General features: G+C 33.1%; 1 long non-coding RNA gene and 1 other non-coding gene across 2 annotated transcripts; both read right to left on the bottom strand.

Moving 5' to 3' along the window:
• Positions 1–3,904: 3,904 nt before the first annotated feature.
• On the bottom strand, positions 3,905–4,011 carry LOC133833628 (small nucleolar RNA R71). Its single transcript, XR_009892998.1, has one exon. It is a non-coding gene; the product is annotated as a small nucleolar RNA R71 (small nucleolar RNA).
• Positions 4,012–7,667: 3,656 nt separating this feature from the next.
• LOC133831476 (uncharacterized) lies at positions 7,668–8,759 on the bottom strand. Its single transcript, XR_009892506.1, has 2 exons — positions 8,244–8,759; positions 7,668–8,153 (listed from the first exon to the last, which is right to left on the bottom strand). It is a non-coding gene; the product is annotated as an uncharacterized LOC133831476 (long non-coding RNA).
• Between the last annotated feature and the right edge of the window lie 12,882 nt (positions 8,760–21,641).

The raw sequence follows: 21,641 nt of genomic DNA, 5'->3' as shown, positions 1-21,641 counted from the left end.
TTTCATAATTAGTTATTTTTTTAATTATCAAACTTATTTTTTCTTATTTCAAATTAATGTTAAATTTATGATTAATCCTTTTTTTAAATTATTTTAAAAAAATTATTGATTATTTGTTAAGTTTATTATTACTTTGTTATATTACTAAAATTAATGTAAAATTTTAATATTAAAAGTTGATTTATAATTACCAATACAGTTAAGAAGTACAACTTATTCGAGTTTAGTTTTATTGAATTCATATTCTAATTGTTATTTAATTAATTAATAATATAATTATTAAATTAATTGATAATTATTTAATAATCTTATTAATTACTAAATTAATATTTTATAATTTAATTATCTTATTATTTATTACATTAATGTTTTATTATTTAATTATCTTATTCCAAACTCCAACATACCATATTCTGATCTAGTGGATCTCTTAGAGATAGTGAGGAGACATATACTACTCCACATTTTTTCAAGATGTTTGAAGAAACATCTTGAAAAAATGAAGAATACTAGATGAATACATTGGCTCAGATTACCACCCTCAATGCATCCACTAGATATATGTCTATCGATATAAAATTTTAAATTATTAATTTTTTTATATTAAATTAAATTATTTATCTAATTTTTTAATGTATTCTTTAATTTATTTTGTTAATTCTAATTATTCAAAGTTTTATTTACTATTTAATTATTTATTTAGTCCCCTAACTCTACCAAAATTTTAGTAGCATAACGTCTATATTCTAAGCTATCCCAAAAATTTAAAAGCCTGCAAATAACATTAAAAAATTATCAAAATATTGACAATATAATATACATTTTTCTACACATATTCACTATATATATTTCTACAAATATATTAATAACACTAAACACTTATTATTTTCTACCCATATTCACAATAAATTTTTCGAAACACATATTAGTAAACATTCACAATTTATTTTTTCTAAATAAGTAATGATAACACTAATATTACCTAAACACATATTAAGACTAATAATTTTAATATTTCAAACATTTTGAATATAAATATATTTTTTATTAACTAAATTAAACTAATTACAAAAACATAATAAAAAAAATACCTTGCTGCCTTTCTCCTTTAATTTTCTCATTCCCCTTCAATTTCTACACATAAACACAATATAATAATTATTAAAATATAATGTAAAAGACCCGACTAACTTAAAGACCTCAGACCTTTAAAACTACTAAGACATAACTACTATTTTTGGATATATACATAAAATAATAGAACTTTATTTAATAATACGTAGAAAATCCAAAAATACGGGAACCCATTGTTTATACATAAAATCATAAAGAAAACAAAACCTTTATTTAAATATTCAAGTACTAAATGCGAAAATCATAAAGACATAATTAAAAGACTCAAAATATCAACGTCATCCTTGATCGATCCCATTGGTTCATTCCTTAAGTTCCTCGCCCAATACACAAGCCAAAGCTACCTTAGATCTATCCCACCTTCCATGTTCATTTACCTGCACAATCTAAATAAAAAAGAATGAGCCTAATGCCCAGTAAAGAAAAGCTACTAAAACATAAAACTCAAGACATAAAACATAAAAATAGACTACAATATTAATGCTCATTAACCCATTACCGTAGTATGTGATAGAAACCGCTATAATCCTCTTATTTACTATTTTAGAGGTAGGCATAGACACAACTATAGTCTACGATAATGATAAAAATGAGAAAAACAGAGTTTCATGGCTGAGTTCGTGGTTGGGCTGCAGCCCAGGCTTGAAGAAGCAAATGGCTCATGGATGTTTGGGTGCTTGGGCCGCGACACCCTTTAGGCAGGTCACGACCCACAACGCAAACAGAGAAGGGTTTATCTCCTGTTCTTGAGTAAGCCGCGACTCGGGTTTTTGGGGCCGCGACCCAAAAGAGCATTTGGCCAAAGTGGGTTTTTAGTCATGGGAACTTAAATCTAAGAGCTCGGGATCAATCTGACTACTCGGTTTGGTAGGATTCGACGTCCCAGAGGCTAGGACTCAATTCGGAAGCCTGTGTTTACTCGTTATTGACAAGTTTCTATATTATGGTTGTCACTAGATTATCGCTAGGGGCTCAGAATTAGGATCATGTTCGAGGGTTGTTTATTGGTAAACTGTGCTTGGACCAAAGGTAAGAAAATTGCACCCAGTATGTGATACATGTGATTATGGCATGGCCAAAATGTTGAATATATAATTGATTAGAGCTTGAGTCTCTCTAAATGTGCATGATTATTATTATACTTTTGATTTCGAATTGTTGAACAGGAACATGAATAGGGCATGAACGCCTGAGTATGTGCATGATTATGATTATGCTTATGATTATTGATTAACGTTGAGTCTTAGTTTATGTCATGTTTAGGTGGTGTTTTAGATAGTCTTTTATGTCATTTTTCGTTCATTTAGTGCATGTTTATGCTTTTGTTTGTTGTTTTGCAGTTTTTGGGAATAAAAAAGAAGATTTGAACACTTGGAGGAAATTGGTTCAAAAAGAGAAGAAATATCCAAGTTTTGGTGTTATTTTCGACAAAGGATGGATCTCTTCTTCATCTTCATTTCAATTCCTGACAATCTTTGCTTATTGATTGATTATTGATTGGCCATCTATAGTCATTATTTGTATGTTTTTTAATCAAAATCTGAAAAGTGCGATTTGAATTTGCTCTTGTTGTTTAGGACACAATTCTAATTTGGAACGAGAGTATCTAGATTAATTATGTAACTATCTTTTTGAGTTGTTGTGGTTAATGCAATCTTTGTGATTAAATTTACTATAGAAATATAGGGAATTTTCACTTAGGTTGAGTTTATAATTCATAATATGATTATAAACTGCTGTTGTCAACTCGTTAATTGAAATAGGTAGAAATAAGAAGAAATTGGTAATCTATATTAGGGATTAATAAGGAGGATAGTTGATGAGATTAAACGCCCTAATTACTTTCTCATTGTTTAAGTCCAAGGTTTTGCTATTACTCATTGTTTTATTGAATTCTTAATTATTATTTCTACAATTTATATTTTCTTCTGCGTTGTTTACAAAAATCAAAAGTTTAATTGACCAAATAGAATCAAAAGATTAATTGACTGATAATTGGTGATTCAGTCCTTGAGGAAGATACTTGGTTTTACCAATATTATTACTAAATTGTCAAACGTGCACTTGCGTAGCTATAATTTTCGCAACAAGTTTTTGTCGCCGTTGCCGGGGACTGAAAACTATCAATATTAGTCTAATTAATTTTATTTCTAATTTGGTTATTTTTTGTCTTGTTTCTAATTTGTTTCAGCTACGTTCCTTTGTCAATTTCAGGTAGTTTTGTTATATGCGTAGCAGAAGAGGGGCAGGTAGTCTTGTTCTTGTTAATCCTGAAATTGAGAAGGCTTGCAAACAAAACAGAAGAAAAAAGAGGTTGGCTCGTCAGAGTGTAGAAATGGCACACAATGATGGGGATAATGAGGTTCCCAAGGTTATTCAAAATCAGGCTCAAAATCCTGCTGCCACGAGATTGAGAGACTATGTACTGCCCACTATAACGGGAGTACAAAACTGTATAAGACCGCCAGCTGTGGAGGCCAATAATTTTGAGATTAAGCTGGCAATCTTGCAAATGGTGCAGTCCACTATCCAATTTGGTGGTTTTCCTTTTGAAGACCCCCATATGCACTTGGCGAATTTCTTGGAGTTGTGTGATACCTTCAAATACAATGGGGTCAGTGATGATGCTATAAGGTTGAGACTCTTCCCATTTTCTCTGCGGGAAAGAGCTAAAAGCTAGCTTAATTTGATTCAGGCGAATTCTATTAATACTTGGCAAGACCTTGCTCATAAATTTTTGGCTAAGTTTTTCCTTCCCTCAAAGGCTGCTAAATTGAGGGGAGAAATTAATAACTTCTATCAGATGGATGGAGAGTCATTATATGATGCTTGGGAGCGTTTCAATGAGCTATTGAGGAAATTCCCCCACCATGGTATAGAGAAGTAGATGCTGGTTCACAATTTTTACAATGGGCTGTGTGGTATAACAAGAACGATTATTGATGTTGCAGTTGGTGGGGCATTCATGAGTAAGAGTGCCAATGAAGCATATGAGCTGCTAGAGGACATGGCCACAAATAATCATCAGTGGTCTGATGAGAGGTCATCTGGGGTTAGAAAGGTAGCTGGGGTTCATGAACTTGATGCAATTACTGCCTTGACAGCACAAGTGGCCTCCTCGACAAAACAATTACAGCAGAACACTGTATCTGCTAATGCTATTTAGATGGAAGCTAGGTGTGACATGTGTGGTGGTTCTCATTCTTTTGATCAGTGTCCTGCTAGCAGTAACAATAACATTCCTATGGACCAAGCTTAGGTTCAAGTTGTGGGAAATTTTCAGAGGCCATTCAATAATCCATTATCCAACACTTACAATCCTAGGTGGAGAAATCATTCCAATTGTTCTTGGAGAAACAATCAGGGCCAACAACCTCAGTTTCAGGGTCAGTTTCAACAGAATATGCCTCAACAAGCAATGAATCAAGCCTCTTCATAGGCCACAACAACCAATGAATCAAGCTTTACCAAATAGTCCTAATGAATTTCAAGCTGCATTATTGACTCTCACCAACACTCAAACTCAGTTCATGACAGAGACTAGATCTTCGATCAGAAATCTTGAAACACAATTGGGGCAGTTGGATAATATGCTAAATAATAGACCACAGGGGAACTTGCCTAGCAACACTGAAGTTGATCCCAAGGACCAAGTTCAGGCAATTACTTTGAGGAGTGGTAAACAAATTGAGCAGTGCAGTGTACAATAGTCAGTGATTCAGAATGAAGGTTTGGGTGAAAATTCTGATACAGCAGAGAAAATGGTCACTGAAAAATCACAAGAGTACAGAGAAAGTTCCTCCAGTTTTTGTTGACCAACCAGCCCGAGTTCCATATGCTCAGTGGCTTAGAAAAACTACTCTTGATAAACACTTTTCTAAGTTTTTAGAGGTGTTTAAAAGCTGCATATCAATATTCCTTTTGTTGAGGCTTTGGAGCAGATGCCCAATTATGTAAAATTCATGAAAGAAATTTTACAGATGGAGGAGGATACAGATGTGCCCATTATTCTTGGAAGACCATTTTTAGCCACGGGCCAAGCTCTTATTGATGTTCAAAAGGGAGAGCTTAAACTCAAAGTTCAAGGAGATGAGGTGGTATTTAATGTCTTCAAGGCAATGAAGTATTCGGTGGCTAGTGACAGTTGCTATAGTGTGGATGTGATAGATAAAGCAGTCTCGAAAAGAAGGGTGAGTAGTGATGCTATAGAGGCGATGTTGATAGGTGGTGAGGTAGATGATGATGATGATATTGAGATAAGAGAATATGTAAATTAGATCAATTCTTACCAACCGTACAGGAAGAAGTTTGAAGAGTTAGCAGAGGGGCCTGAAAGACCATTAACATCCATTCAGCAACCACTGCAGTTGGAATTAAAGGCTCTTCCGGATCATTTGTGTTATGCATATTTGGAAGAGAATGAGACTTCACTTGTAATTGTTTCAGCTGACCTCCCAAAAACAGAATTGGAAAAATTGTTGAGGATTTTACAAGATCATAAATTGGCCATTAGGTGGACATTGACGGATATTAGAGGAATAAGTCCTTCAATAGTAATGCATAAAATTTTATTGGAGGAAGATAGCAAGCCATCTATAGAGGCTCAGAGAAGACTCAATCCAACAATGAAGGAGGATGTACTTAAGCAGATTCTTAAATGGTTGGACGTCGGGGTGATCTACCCAATTTCTGATACCGCATGGGTGAGCCCAGTACAAGTGGTATCGAAGAAGGGTGGTATGACCATGGTGAAAAATGAAAACAATGAACTACATAGTTTGGTACTCTCTGTGTGTTTAAATTTTTAATAATCCCAAATTATCCCTCATTTTGATGATTTATTTGATTTTTTTTTTTTTATTATTTTCAAATAATTTAAATAGATTTTTTGAAATAATAAAACAAAAACAAAAAAATATATAATAAAAACTTTTATAAAAATTAATAAACAAAAGCAAAAGATTAAATCTAACTCCTAAATTTAAATCCAAAAACTAAATCAACTAAAGCCAAATTTTATACTAAATTCAAACCAAAATTAAAATACAATTAAAATTAAATTCAAACCAAATAAAAAACTTTAAAATCATTTAACTCTTCCTCCTTCCCTTTCCCTCTTGATCGTGTTCAACATTCTCCGAAAGAACCGAGAAAAATTCCAATTACTTAATTCATGGGCACAAAGTCACACATCAAATAGAAATGCAAATCAAATACATTTATATCTTTCAGCCAAAAAAAATATTGCCTGAAATCAAATAAACACAATAAACAAATAATGTATATCAACTTGGGATTCAATATTTCAATAGTGAAATTTTCCAACGCCCACTCTCGTTGCAGATCCATCTGCACTCTGCCCAACCTGACGTATACTCCTTTTGATGTCCCCTTATACACCTCCACCCACATGAAGAAAAATGAAAATGTACTAGAGATGGAAAATAAAGAAAGTAGGTTTGAGCTGTTAAATCTTGATTAAAATTAATTAGATGAAAAGTTATAACTAAATAAAATATTCACAAAATATATTTAAATTATTTAAAAATAAATAAAAATCAAATAAATCATCAAAATGAGAGGTAATATAAAAATATTAAAAAATTAACCATATGAAAGGTATCACACTATGTAAATTTTATAAATAAAGGACAACAATTCATAATTATCATAAACAAAAAATTTTAAATTTGTTGTTCGATAAAACATAAATTATCAAATAAATATTTATCTTTTACTGTACGTGTTTAGTATCACTCAACTTCGTTTCTTTCCTGTTATTTTCGAATACAAATGTGTATCTTAATCACTAGTCTTGGTATAAACTCATAAAAAATCAAGAAGGAAAAAAAAAAGTGAAAATCTTACATGATTTAGGTAAATTATTATTTAATTGCTAGTCACCAGTCCAAATTGTCCAATCGCACTGATTAATAAGAAAAGATAGAAAAGACCAACTTATAAATATTTTGTTAAAAAAAAAAAGGTCATCCAAAAATTCTTGAAGAATCATGCATGTGCCGACCATGACACCTAACCAGGATAAATAATAATATATAATAAGATCTGAATCATTCTGACACTGACATAAAACAAACCTGTCAATTTACTCAAAAGTAAACTGGGTGTTGTTCCTCTCAATCTTATCTCAATTGTTAGGGATATTTGTATCTCAATCTTTTTTGTAACTAATAAAATACTCAAATATTCTAAAATTATAATTCTGTTAATAGAGTTTCCATTAGTGTGTCATAATAAACACATTTAGGTTCCAAATTATACATAAAAAAAAAATTAATTTAAAAAGAAAAAGAAAATAAAAAGTAAGTCTGATTTAGTTAAAACATATTAAATTAAAAAAAAAAAAAACTAAAACCGTAACTCTACATCAAAAGAATTTAATATATTTTTGGCATTATTTTCTTTTAAAAAACTCAAGAACAATATAAGAATATTATGAATCTCTCAATAACACCATCCTAAATATTCATACAATTCATAATCTAAACTATATTTACTCAAATCAACACAAAGAAAGAAATAGAAACAAGTCCTGAACCATTTAGCTGTCCTTACAAAAAATTTGATCTCAAGCCATGGTTTAGTTTTCTATATATAACAAATCCATAAAACCAAAACTAGATTCAAGAACAACTTAATCAAGAATCCATATTCAATATGAACATTATACAAACAAATTCAATTTGTGTTGGTTTAATTTGAAAATTATATGCCCAGATTCAAGAAAGAACAACTTAATCAAACCTAGATTCAAGAACACTCAAGACAAAACCCATGAACACATACCCAAATTAATACAAAACCTAATGAACACATTCCCAAAATCTAGATCTGCTTTGGCAAGGACGACATCTCTACAACCCACCCACATGAGTCCCATCGACCTCACTTCTTAGCCACCAGCATCACCCTTGCGAAGCCCTTTGTACTTGTCTATGCAGATCGAAGACATGCATCTTCCTTCACTGCTTGGCGTCGTTCATGGCTACCGTCCAAGGCTGCAAGAAAAATAGAGGAAGAATGAGAATAAGAATCAAATAAAAAGTAGGAAGAAGAACTATAAAAATATGTTCTTCTTGCCTTCCTACCCAACTATGTCCAAGAGGAAGAAGACGTGTCTCAGACCCAAGCTCCAGTTGCCTCTAGTCCCTGTCACCGAAAAACCAAATATGTTCCCAAGCTTCAGATCCTCAATCGTGTCTCCGACCACAGCTCCAATTGCCTCTAATCCCTATCACCAAAAAACCAGATCTGGTCCAATCGTGTCTCCTTATACCTCAACCTCAACCCCAGCCCCAAGTTGTGTTCTTCTATTTCTCTTTTTTTTTTCTTTCTCTCTTTTTTCTTTTGATTTTTTAGAAATCTAAATTGTGTTCTACCTTATCTTAGATTTAATTTCTCTTTAATAAATTTTATTTTACAAAAGATTAAAAAGTGTTTTTAATAATTAAAATCCGTTTTGTTTTTTATTTAATTATTTTTAATTTTATATTATTTTAATTAATTTTTTATTTTAAAATCAATTATAATTAATTTTTAAAAATACTTTAAATTTAATCAATCACGAAGTGACACATGTTGGTCTAGTAAACACTTAACATAGCTCAACAGAAAGATCCTACAAAATTACTATCTTAAAGATTTTAGGTACTTTACCCGCTAAATAAAAATTGAGTCTATATAAGGCATTTTCACCAAACATTACTTTGACGCAAATATTTCCAATTAGTATAATTTAATTAATTGGGAGGGAGAATCCAATATACGTAAAGTTAGTTGGATTAAACTTTAATTAATTAAGCATGCAAGGTCGTACAGGGGTGTGACACGTGTGAACTATATTGTCGTTCACACAGAAGAGAAGATTGTAATGAAAACCACAACACAATGTCCACACGTGATATCAACGTACACACGTGCTGTCAAAACACATGAACTGAGGAAAACATAAGCAACGTCATGTGTAAAAGTACGTGCTCTAATGTGAAAATGAAGAATAATTATTACGTTCTCTAACTACTTTTAAAATAGTCAGCAATATGTTTAGTAATTAATAAATACTATTCAAACTATTGCTATATGCCTTCTAATTTGATAGACAACACTTAATCATATACATAACCATATGATTTGGAATAATGTATGGAGCTAGACAATACTACTAATAAATGTACACATACCAACACTATACTACTTGTAAATACTTGAAACATCTATAATGTGTTATTCTATATTCCTATAATTGTTATCAGAATATCATTACTCTACTAAATTGTTATCAGAATCTAGGCCTTGGATGGAGAAAACTCGTCCAATCTCTTTAATTTTTCAAGGACATCAAAAATAAAAGACATTCGTAAATATAGGCTTATTCAATTGTTAAACCATGTTTCCATTTGTTTTCTTATTGTCGTTTTTGGATTCAACACTATTATCGTTTACAAACAAGTTTGTCATTGGCATATATATATTTATAGGGAGCGACTACAGTATATCTATTTTTTTGGCTATATCGGTGCAACTAGTTTGTGTTTTCTAAACTTCGATAATTTTTTTTTCCAATTTTTTATATGACAGTATATATTGTATGTTGAAATTAATTGAGCATCAAACAATAATCAAGAATTGATCAAACATATTCATGATCAATATTGCACAATGAAATCATTTTATTTAAGGCATCAAACATAATAAGAAAAAGAAGTTTTACATACCTTTATGATCAAGTCTATGAACCATCATTCTCCATGATTATGCTCATCACATTTCACCCACCTACACATCAAAGATCAAAGGCGTGCTTGGGGTGTAGATGAACACTACTATCTTTCTCTCATTTTCCTCTAAACACCCATTGTCCACACTCACATAATAAATGTGTAACCCCTTTTATAAAACATAATGGGCTTATTGGGCCTAGATACCCAATGAGAGGATTAGTTGTCCTGGCCCAATGAGCTGGCCTAAAGACATTGAGAGTGTGTCCATGGGCCCCGAGCATGTCAGTATATTATGTCCATCCCATTATGGCCCGATCGTAATAGCATGCAATACCGATTATATAGTTATCCTTACATGCTAATCACGACACTACGTGAGCAACGTATAATTATGTCAGTCCATATAAAATATTCTAACATTCTCCCACTTGGACTACATAATTAAACTAACAAGTGCTCATTGAACAATAATGTCTATACACAAGAATCTCAAGAACCACAAATGTCTATAAAACCAATTATGCATCATATCATACCGATAGGATACAAATATGATACATAACGAGACATTGGAGATTCATAAAGCACGGCGATAACTCCCAATATGGATCCACTCAAACATGATATCTAGACTAAGCCATTGGTTCGCATCATTATATCATTACCAAACGAGTGTGCACTCATAATGCCAAAGAGTGATCCATAATATTCATGTATTCAACAATAAATAGCAATCCTTAACATGTCTATCATATATGAAAATGGTAACTCCCACTGATTAAATAAATCTTTGGCACCTAGCAATCCACATAAGAAGTATGTTCTCAGTACACACGGTTAAGTAAGCCTTGTCAGTGTAGTTATTGACATGTTGTCTATAAGTGTGTGTCATGATGCAAATAAAGGACTCCACAACTTTCTCACCATAAATGGAACGTCATCTTCATTAATGGAGTAACAAGACTCCGCAAGTTCCGAAAGAAAGATATGACTGCGACATTAATCACATAAGTTCAGTAAATTCACAATAGAGTAAACTACTCTTGACACTGAAACGAAATATCACAGTTGTATTGTATAAACCATGTCCTCATAACACATCAATCACTCTACATCTATGAATGAGGATGCTGTAAGTGTCCACCTAACACCTAATTACAAAATAACTCCTTTTACCATTATACCTGCATGTATGAGAGAGAAAATTGTAGGTGTTTATTTGATTAGACACTTAATCACAAAATAGCTCCTCCTACCATTATAAAGGATTTTGACATCCATGCAGCCTGTTCAATCGATATCACTAAAACCAACTATTGAGCGTCATAATGTTGATTTGTCGATTACAAAGACATCCTTTATACCATAAGGATGACTACTCAAGTACCAATCCAGCATGCCTATGACAAATATCACAATAGGGAATGCGTATACATGAGAACACTCGAGGCTGCCTTCAACAAGCATGTATGGAACAATCTCAAAATTGATCTCTTACATAATATTGACTAACGATAATGTTTCGAATTGTCCATTCTGAGAATAATAATAGTCATTGTCTTGATGCCTTTCTAAAATGAATTTAATCCATTGAATTCAGGTGTCCTTGCCAGTTGCCTTCTCAAGGCTTGATTGAGCCAAATGAAATTCTAAAATAAGAATTTAGTTCTCACGTCCTTCTATATTGATTTCCAAATAGTCAGCACTTTATCATCCAATAATAATGTATTTTGAACAGTTCATTCCATCATAATTTGTTCCTCAAATAGTCTATTCTCAACAAGACTTGTCATCAAGAAAAATCTCTCAGTTATCATGTGATTAAGCCTAAACTTCTATGTTTGATCATATCTTGGAAATCGTGATATTAACATATCAGCTCTCCAAATAAGGATTAAGAACCACTAATGGATCTCGATTAACAATTTTGAGGTATATGTCGTCAACCTTATTTCCTACTTGTAATTGTAGGTCTGTAAAACTATTTCGATCCTATATCTTTGCTTGTTCACATATGGAGTTTCTTATCATATTCTGGCTGATTGTAGGGTCGGCAAGAAGAACAGCGGAAGCAAAACAAGGGATAAGTCTAGTTATTCCCTAAATAATGTTTTGACCCTTGACTAACCCCAACTTGAAACTCTAACATGGACAACTTTATTTGCTTATCATCAACAGTGGATAGAAGAGACAATTATATGAACCATAGTACTATCAAAAAATAACCATTGAGATAATCATTTTCTCTTTCACAATTAAACTTTGAGATTGCGATTGCCCAAAAACAAGGTCTGCAAATTAAATCATTATTCAGTCTCAACCTATATAAGGCTATTTGGAATGAAACGATACAACCCATCAAATCTAAATCCTTTTGAGTGTCATAGCAAAATACTTAACTCCTATTGTCTCTTTAAACACCTAACATGGTTGTGAATATGAAATTATGTTTGTGATTATATTAGTCCATACAAAAATTCAAATATCTCTCCCACTTGGACCAATATAATAAACAACCACCATATTAAACTTCATTATCTAATAGGCAGTCAAATAAATCATGTATAATATCATACTGATAGGATACATATATTAAACATAATTTGGCCTGGAAGATATCCAAATATAATAACAACCATTAAAACAACATGCATGTAGTGCAACCATTGAGACTATATATATACGTTCAGTTTTGTACTTGTCACTTTGTCAAACAATGCATATAAGAAGTGATTGCACGTCATTATGCATGTTTGGATTAATTATTTAGGTGTTTTCCACTTTGAAGCTCTCTAAAACACAAAAAACGTTTAAAACTTTGATGTGTCAAAGCTCGAGAAGATTGTGCTCAATATAATGATCATGTGAGAGAGATTTTAACAAAGAGTAATAAATACTCGATATCTCCCAAATCTTATACATGATATTATAGATCATAAAAAAAACTTTATGGACAAAAGAATTAATATGACCAGCATGTGTACTATGCTTAAATAAGTCGAAACCTAACTTCCCCTTATTCTTTCCATTGGTTATCCAAAAAAGAATACTAAGTTATCAATATCACTATATGGCAAACTTTGTTTCGTTGACTTCAATCAAACCAAAATTGTTGCCTAAATATAACTTAGCTATCCTCAAATTTGTAGCAACAACGACATGATATTGAGTGCACATGCGTTATTCCATTTAATTTGGATTCATCATGTTTACGAATATCTCCAAGTAATTAGCTTATTACCTCGAAATAGATAATGATCACATAACTGTTGTCGTATTCATTCAAAATTTGTCCACTTATGATCTATGTCATATCTTGAGCCTTGATTATAAGAAAGCCACAATAGATGATTCACTAGTTCCACTGAAACTATCTTAGGGCATAAAATCAATGCAATAGTCTCCTGAACTCATCATTATCGAAAAACAAAAAAATTTCACTTCAATACCTTAAGAGATTCCTAAGCGATTTCATCCTCATAAAGTTGTCATAGAAGGATCGATTAACACATATATACCTCACTACAGCCAACTAACACCCATCTCAATATTCTCAATCTCCCACTGATCATGGAGTAACTTGGCATCTATTTAAACAATGCGACTTCAAGATTTATTAATTTTAGGCCTATTTCATCTTTACAATGAGATATCGCTCTGTCAAAACATATTATTGTCCCATCTGATAACTAAACGGTAGAGATTTTAGGATTGCTTGAAGCTAAGTGAAAATATCAATGAGCAGTGCCACTATGCATGTGAAAACAAGGATCGTGCTATTTGCTCGTTTTCTCTGTTTTCCAAATGATCTATCAACAGAAATGATCATGTCATGCTAGAGTCGTTCTAAAAAAACATATGACTCTTATGCAGGTAAGGAAAACCACTTCACATGTCACAACTAAATTCATTAATCCACTACCGATAGGGTAGAAAAGATTGTGTGGTTCATGACATTCAATCTGTTTCCTTCACCATCTAAGCATCCTACCCAACAATAAAATCATCGACAAGATGACTAAATTGCATGCATGGATCTTAGTATTTATTGTCATTAGAAAAAATGTGAATTTAATCGGCGATAATCACAATCACGATATGAATATCCATAGAACATTCAATTACATGTTCGTCATAGATTATAATCTCATAATCATCAAATAATCACAACTAAGCATCCATAAATGTCAAAGAATCTATTAAAAAAAAGCATAAATCAAATAGGTAATAATTCTGTAAATAAACCAAATATATGCCAACAATAATCCATCCATAATCATGAATCCTCAAAAACAAATTATAAGGCATATGTACAAAATTAGGTATAACATATTGCTCGCTTATTGGGTCTTATGTGAGATTATAATTTTAAACTTCATAATTTGACATGTTTAGACTCACGATAGGCAAGCACATAAACTTTCAAATTGTATTAATCTCACAATTATTATGAATGACAAATTGACATGCTTAAACTCACGATAGGTGAGTACATAAGCACTCATTTAACGTCACAACAACATAATCATATTTGCACATAATGTCAAGTATTTTAAAACAAAAAACATAAGGCATAAATTCCAAATAAATATAATCATGTTTACCATTAATAAATGATATAAGATAAATTGTGAGATAATAATTTTAATTTAATTATGTGATTATGTGTCAATTAATCGTTAACATTGACCAAACCCAAAATATAATTACACAATTAAGTGGGAAAATAAAAAAAAAATACCAAATGGTGAAAAATTGGTCCCAAAACGACCTTGCACGCACCCCCACGCGCTATAAAATGTTCAATTTTTTTTTTTTGAAAAATAGGCCCAAAAACAACGTGTCGTTTCCCCTCTGTTACTCGCGACGTTTTGCATAAAAACGGCATGTCGTTTTCTTCAGTAATGAGAAAACGACATGTCGTTTGAAGAATCAGAAAATGTCCCATTAAATCTAATAAACGACATGTCGTTTTTCCATTGGTTGGAGTCGAACGACATGTCGTTTGGGGTCGTCCCTGACCTTTGAACCGGGTCAACCCGACCCAATTCGGACCCGCGACTCCGACCCTGTCGGATTTTGGCCTCCAGTACTCCATTTTTAACGTCATTTGAGGAGTTTTCATGCCCAAGCTATTACCAACGTTTCCCAAGCTCCAAAACAGCCAATAAAAGCCCAAAGAATTCTATTTCAGATCAAAATATGAAAGCCATTTTCATGCTTGAAAAAACCAGATTTCTCCCATTCTTGCTTGTAATAATGCAACAAAATACTTTTACCCAATTTGTTTCAACAACCTAAGAATAATAGACCCAAAAAATATCCGAAAAAATTCAAAATTAAAATTTTTGCATATGGGTCTCTCACAAAACCGTGGGTATGGAAAAATTTGGAGAAAAATAGAAAAAAAAAATTAAATAGATTTAAGCCTTAAAATCAGATGACCTGGCTCTTGATACCAATTGTTGAAATTAATTGAGCATCAAACAATAATCAAGAATTGATCAAACATATTCATGCTCAATATTGCACAATTAAATCATCTTATTTAAGACATCAAACATAATAAGAAAAAGAAGTTTTACATACCTTTGTGATCAAGTCTATGAACCATCATTCTCCATGATTATGCTCATCACATTTCACCCACCTACACATCAAAGATCAAAGGCGTGCTTGGGGTGTAGATGAACACTACTCTCTTTCTCTCATTTTCCGCTAAACACCCATTGTCCACACTCAGATAATAAAGGTGTAACCCCTTTTATAAAACATAATGGGCTTATTGGGCCTAGATACCCAATGAGAGAATTAGTTGTCCTGGCCCAATGGGCTGTCCTAAAGACATTGAGAGTGTGTCCATGGGACCCGAGCGTGTCAGTATATTATGTCCATCCCATTATGGCCCGATGGTAATAACATGCAATACCGATTATATAGTTATCCTTACATGCTAATCACGACACTACGTGAGCAACCAGTTTGTGTTTTCTATACTTCGATAATTTTTTTTTCCAATTTTTTTATATGACAGTATACATTGTAATCATTTAAGACACCTTAAAAATTTTCAAGAATTTCTAAATAATTTATATTGTTGAAAACAAGATTCAAACTATTGACTTTTATACACGTATACAAAAAAAAGAAACATGGATGCAACAAGCAATTTGATCCTTATTTTTGGCACTGTAAATTATTCGGAATTTCTTGAAAATTTGCAGGGTATCTTAAATGCTACAATGTACACTGTCATATAAAAAAAATTGGAAAAAAAATTATTGAGATGTACAAGAAATTGACCCTGTAGCGGCGACATTATGACGTCAATGATGTCATTGCAATAAAACATATAAAACCACGAAATTTGGATTTTTAAAATTTTTAAAATTTTCTATTAAAGACGTACAGGGAGGACATATCGTCGCAATAGACATCGTCGTTGTAGGTTCAAAATATCTTGATCCACGAAGACGTTATGTCGTCAAATTAGGTCTCTAAATTTTTTGGAGGGAATATACGGCGCCAAAATTATTTATAATTTATTATTAATGTTTTATTTTATTGGAAATAACCTAAAGCGGCAACAAATGTCGTCGCTGTAGAGGTCTAGAAAAAAATGGTGGAAAACTTTCCCCACAAAAAATTTAGTACTGAAAATTGAATTTTGGGAGCTCTCTATAGCGACGACATGTCGTCACCATAGATTATTTTCATTAATGAAAATTGTGTGTTTGAGCATGTTTTTATAGATGTATTGAAAAAGTTTGATATTTTTATTATTTTTTAGCATGTGTTTATCGAATCTTAGTATGCATGTTTATAATTTTAGTATTTTTTTCAAACCAAAAAAACAAATTTCATTTGTGTGTTTGATTGTGTAAAATTGTATTGTTAGTTTTAGGGTTTAGATAAATTTATAAGTTAATTGTAAATGTGATTTGTTAATTGGAAATATTTATCATATGTTTATTATTTATTTTAATTTATGTATGTATACCAGTATATTTGTGTTCCTTGTATTGCTCCAAGCTTAATGCCAATAGATTTATACAATGCCTTCCTATGCTAGAAATGATCATTAAATTGTTAATGTTGTTAATGTATTTTCTCTTTTTTTACATAACTATTTTACTTGCTCATGAATTTATATATATTTAACATAACTAGTGTATTTTGTTTTTATTGTTTGTTATTGGATTGTAATTTATATGTTAGGTTATATATGTGTTATATGATTGATATTGAATATATGTTGGTTAAATGTGTTTGTTTTTGTTTTGTTTTCAAATAGCGTGGATTTATATATGTGTTAGTATATACTATGTTTTTGAATATTAGTCTTAAAAGTTTATTTGGATTTATATATGTGTTGGTATTTATGGTGTACTTTGTTTGATGTTAGGAATTAATTTATATTTTTTTATAATTATTTATGAGTGTTGAAAATATTAAGTTATTAAGTATGTGTTAATATAATATGATTTTGTTAGATTTATAATTTAATTTAGAAAATAAAAAAAATTGCAAAATTTTTTTTATTTAAAAAAAGACCTACAAAGATGACATGTTGTCGATTTAGGGTCAAAATTTTAAAAAAAAAATCTGAAAAAGACCTCAGAGATGATATGTAGGTCCCAAAATTCAATTATTTTTTTAATTCTGAAAAAACTTACAGAGACGACATGTCGTCGTTGTAGGTCCAAAATTAAAAAAAAAATTATTTTGAAAATACCTACAGAGAAGACATGTCGTCGCAATATGGTCCATTTAAAAAAAAAGTTTTGCAAGTTTCCTACTGCGACGGCGTGGTCGTTGCAATAGGTCACTACATATACGGAATGTAACGCCCTGCTAATTCATGCTTGTTACATTGTGTATTAAAAATTGTGCTTAACTCGTTAAGTGAGCCATTTGAACTTTAAACATGTAATTAAAGTTAAGAACATTTTAGGTATTAAATTTTTGGTCAAAAGAGTTAAACTTGTCATTAAAGAGTTTAAACATATATAGAGGGATCCCAAAAAGAGTTTACAAACAAAATATAACACGTATAACATGTTTGGAGTTAGAACAATGGCCGACCTAAGCAGCAAAAATTGAACTCAACCCTAGTTCCTCAAAATAATCTCGGTCGTGGTGGTCGAGCAAACTGAGTATGTACCCCAATAGCTCTCCAACTCATGGTTGGTTCAGTTTACCCTTGCTCTTACTTGCGCCACATAACACCCATGAGTCAAGGCTCAACAAGAAAACTCAAATAAACACAAACAGATAACCACTAGTGATGCAATTCAAGCAAGTATATAACTTATTTTTGTGACCCTTATGTCGAATGAGCGCGTATCGCACTCCCATAGTGGCCTTGCCATAATGGCCCACATTGCACATGACTATCGCCGATTATGGCTCCCTAGTCGATCATTCCAAACAAATACAAACATATACAAATAACAAGTTCAACACAACAAATATAATCCAATCAACTTTAGTAAGCGGTTATAACTCGTTCACAGGTCGGGGCCAATGCCCTAAGCACGGTGCAAGTGCCAGTTTTCTTACCTCAAGTCTTGTGCAAGTAGTGATACAATCCTGTGCACAATCTCTTTCCCGAGCCTTGCGGTAATCCTAGTCACAGTATAAAAAGTATCCTCATTAAGAATTGATTTGAATACAAATTCCATGAATATTCCCGAGCTCTTGGGACTTCCAATTCCACCAATCTGGGTGATGGAATCATTCCCTAAGCCCCCAAGCTTTTCCCAAAACTTAAAAAAAAAAAAAAAAAAACCATATCCTGAAGTGGCATTAGCGTAGGGGCGCCACCCCCTAGCGCTGCTACGCCCAGAAGCAACAGAGTCACCCAAAATTCCCCTGCTTCAGCGCAGGGGCGCTACAACGCAAACCTAGAATTATGGGTTTCTTTTTCTGCGATTTCTTCGACACAAAACCGCCCCTAACCTACCTAAGACCACAAAAACTCTTCAATTCAAGTTTCCAGCCAGATTTCAACGGAAGTTTGACCCAAATATAAGTTACCCAAGTGCCAAAGAGCCCATAAATATCATCAAAACAGTAAAAAACCCAGAAATACCAAAAATCACAATCTTGAGTTTTTCAAACTCAAGCTTTCCTCCAATTCGAAAATTAACATTTAATCACCATTCCCAGCTGAAATTAACCTTCCCAATAGTTATAAACATATTCCTAATAGCAGAAAATCTAATCTAACAACCTAGAACCCAAGAAATTCAAAGTTCAAGCCATGTCCCAAAACTTCCCTAAGAACAATGAAGAACATAAGATACAAGCTTGAGTGATTCATACCTCAGTGATGAATTCAAAACCCTAGGTCAAAAATGGAGTTCTCAGTTGCAATTCTTCACCTCCTAAGCCTTCTGTTGACTGTGATTTTAGCCAACGACGTGAGAACGTCAAATACGACAAACCTTTAAGAGAATATAAACGACAACAGACAGTTTAATCAATGAAAATAAATAACACGAGATTTTTATAGTGGTTCAGCCCCGATAGTCGGTAATAGCCTAATCCACTTAGAGATTTTATTACTGTATTCACACTCAAGATCAGATGAACCAGTGTCAACTGAGTTTCTTCAGTGCAAATATTCCAGAATAAAAAAAGGGGTTCTCTCAAGAAAAACACACTTTCTCTCTCTAGAACACAGATTCACTCTTAATTTTCCCAAAAAGTCCTGTTACGATCCTCCCAACCCTCTATTTATAGGCCGGGATCTCAACTGATATCCCCTTTAGATAGGGATATTTTATTATTCATCTTATATTTATATTACAAGAAATATTAAAAATATAACTGATTCCTCAATTTGAGTGAGGAGTAAGAGATTCCCGGGTGTTTAGACCAATTCTTGCCAAAGTCGTTCCGGGGATTTTGACGTAGTCTCACATGCATGTTGATTACTCCTTCAAGCTTTCCGTGGACCAAAGGTGGTATATGCATGGCTCTCCTCGGACCAAAGGTCATGCAAGCTTGGCTTTCCTCGGACCAAGGTGGTCCGAGCCAACTCCCTTGGCACCTCACCTCGGGTAGGTCCGAGGCAATTCTCTTGGCTTCTTTCCTCGGACAACCTTGAGGCAACCTCCTCCATGACATGTCCGATTGGACATGATGTCCTTCTCCTTGGACCAAGGTGGTCCGAGGCATCCTTCTCATGCTTTCTCCTCGGACCAAGGTGGTCCGAGCCAACCTTCCCCCTTGTTTCTCACCTCGGACAAGCCCGAGCATACCTCCTCCAATCAAGGTCCTTTCGGACCTTGTGGCCTTCTCCTCGGACCAAGGTGGTCCGAGCCACCCTATCTGACACTTCACCTCAGACAAGTCCGAGGCATCTCTCCCTTTGGCATCTTCAACTATGTCCGATCGAACACTACGTGGCCTTCCCTTGACTGAAATCTATGTCCCAATCCTTGCATGGGACCTCTTTTCCTTAGCCTTCTTACCTCGGACAAATCCGAGCCAAATGCTTGAGAGGCTCCCAAGCTAAGGTTCGATCGGACCTCCTGCCTTTATCCCTTGAGCCAAAATCCAAACCCCTCCTTCAAGCTCCTTGAGCTTGGATTCAAACCAATCACTTGGTCTTCAAACTGGGGTCTGAGCCAAGCCCTCCTTAGACCAAATATTCTCCTTGGTCAGGTGTATTTGACTTTACTATGCATCTCTCAAGCAGTCCAACTTCCTAACTGATGTAGTGGGCCACTGCTAAGCCAGGTCACCCAACTAACTCATGCCATGTGTTAATTTTATTGCCACATCATTCTTTTCAAATTTTTGGTATAACACCTTCAATTTCTTCTCTCAAATCATCAAACTCAAGTGCAAACTCCAAACTTAGATTGTGTCTCCAAAACCTCGTCAAGAATGTAAGATAGGAGAGAGAGAGATTAAATGTATTGTACATGAATGACCTAGAAGCCCTCAGCTTTGGTCAGCCTAACATAGTCAAATTGGTGAAAAAGACAATTTTCCCCCTAGCTCAACTTAACCTCAAAACCGAACCCAAGGGAATTTTTCCTAAATTGCCACTAAACCTCAAATTTCATCACTAATTCCAAATTAAATTACTAATCCCAATTAATTCTATTTACAAATAAACCCCGGTAATTTTTCAAATTACCAAAAGACCCCTAAGATCACCTCGAGTCGGGTATATATCCTCGTTGTGATTTTTCCGCTAATTTGCTCAAAAGGATCTATTAGTGCCGAATATCTCAAATATATCCAAATAATAATATGGCCTCAAACACATATCATACAAAATTACAATTATACCTTCAATTGGTCAAAATTACGAAAATGCTCATTTTTATAAAAAACGGGTCTTGAAGTACATTTAATACACGTAAACATGCATAAAAAATCATATCATAATATAACTCATATAATACACATAATCACACATATATTTTAATTAAAATCACATGATTTCTAATTATGCCCTCCTGACACACTAACCAATGTATTAAACCTTATTAGGAGTTTTGAGATGTTACACGGACCTACTACGACGACCATTTTGTGACGACATGTTGTCTTTAAAATCCTACAACGATGACTTTTGTCGTCGTTGTCGTTGTAAGCTTGTTTTCCTGTAGTGGTAGAAAATACAATGTGGTTGCACTGGTGTAGCCAAAAAAGTGGTTGCACCGTAATCTTTCCCTAGTTGATTGAGTAACTATGTTAGATATAGTGAGTAACCTAATTTGCACATAATGAGTATCTCAATTG

The sequence above is a fragment of the Humulus lupulus genome, chromosome 4, assembly GCF_963169125.1.
Source record: "Humulus lupulus chromosome 4, drHumLupu1.1, whole genome shotgun sequence".
In the NCBI taxonomy this organism is placed as follows: domain Eukaryota; kingdom Viridiplantae; phylum Streptophyta; class Magnoliopsida; order Rosales; family Cannabaceae; genus Humulus; species Humulus lupulus.
Note: the sequence above shows the minus strand (reverse complement) of the source record. Positions and strands in the feature narration are given on the sequence as shown.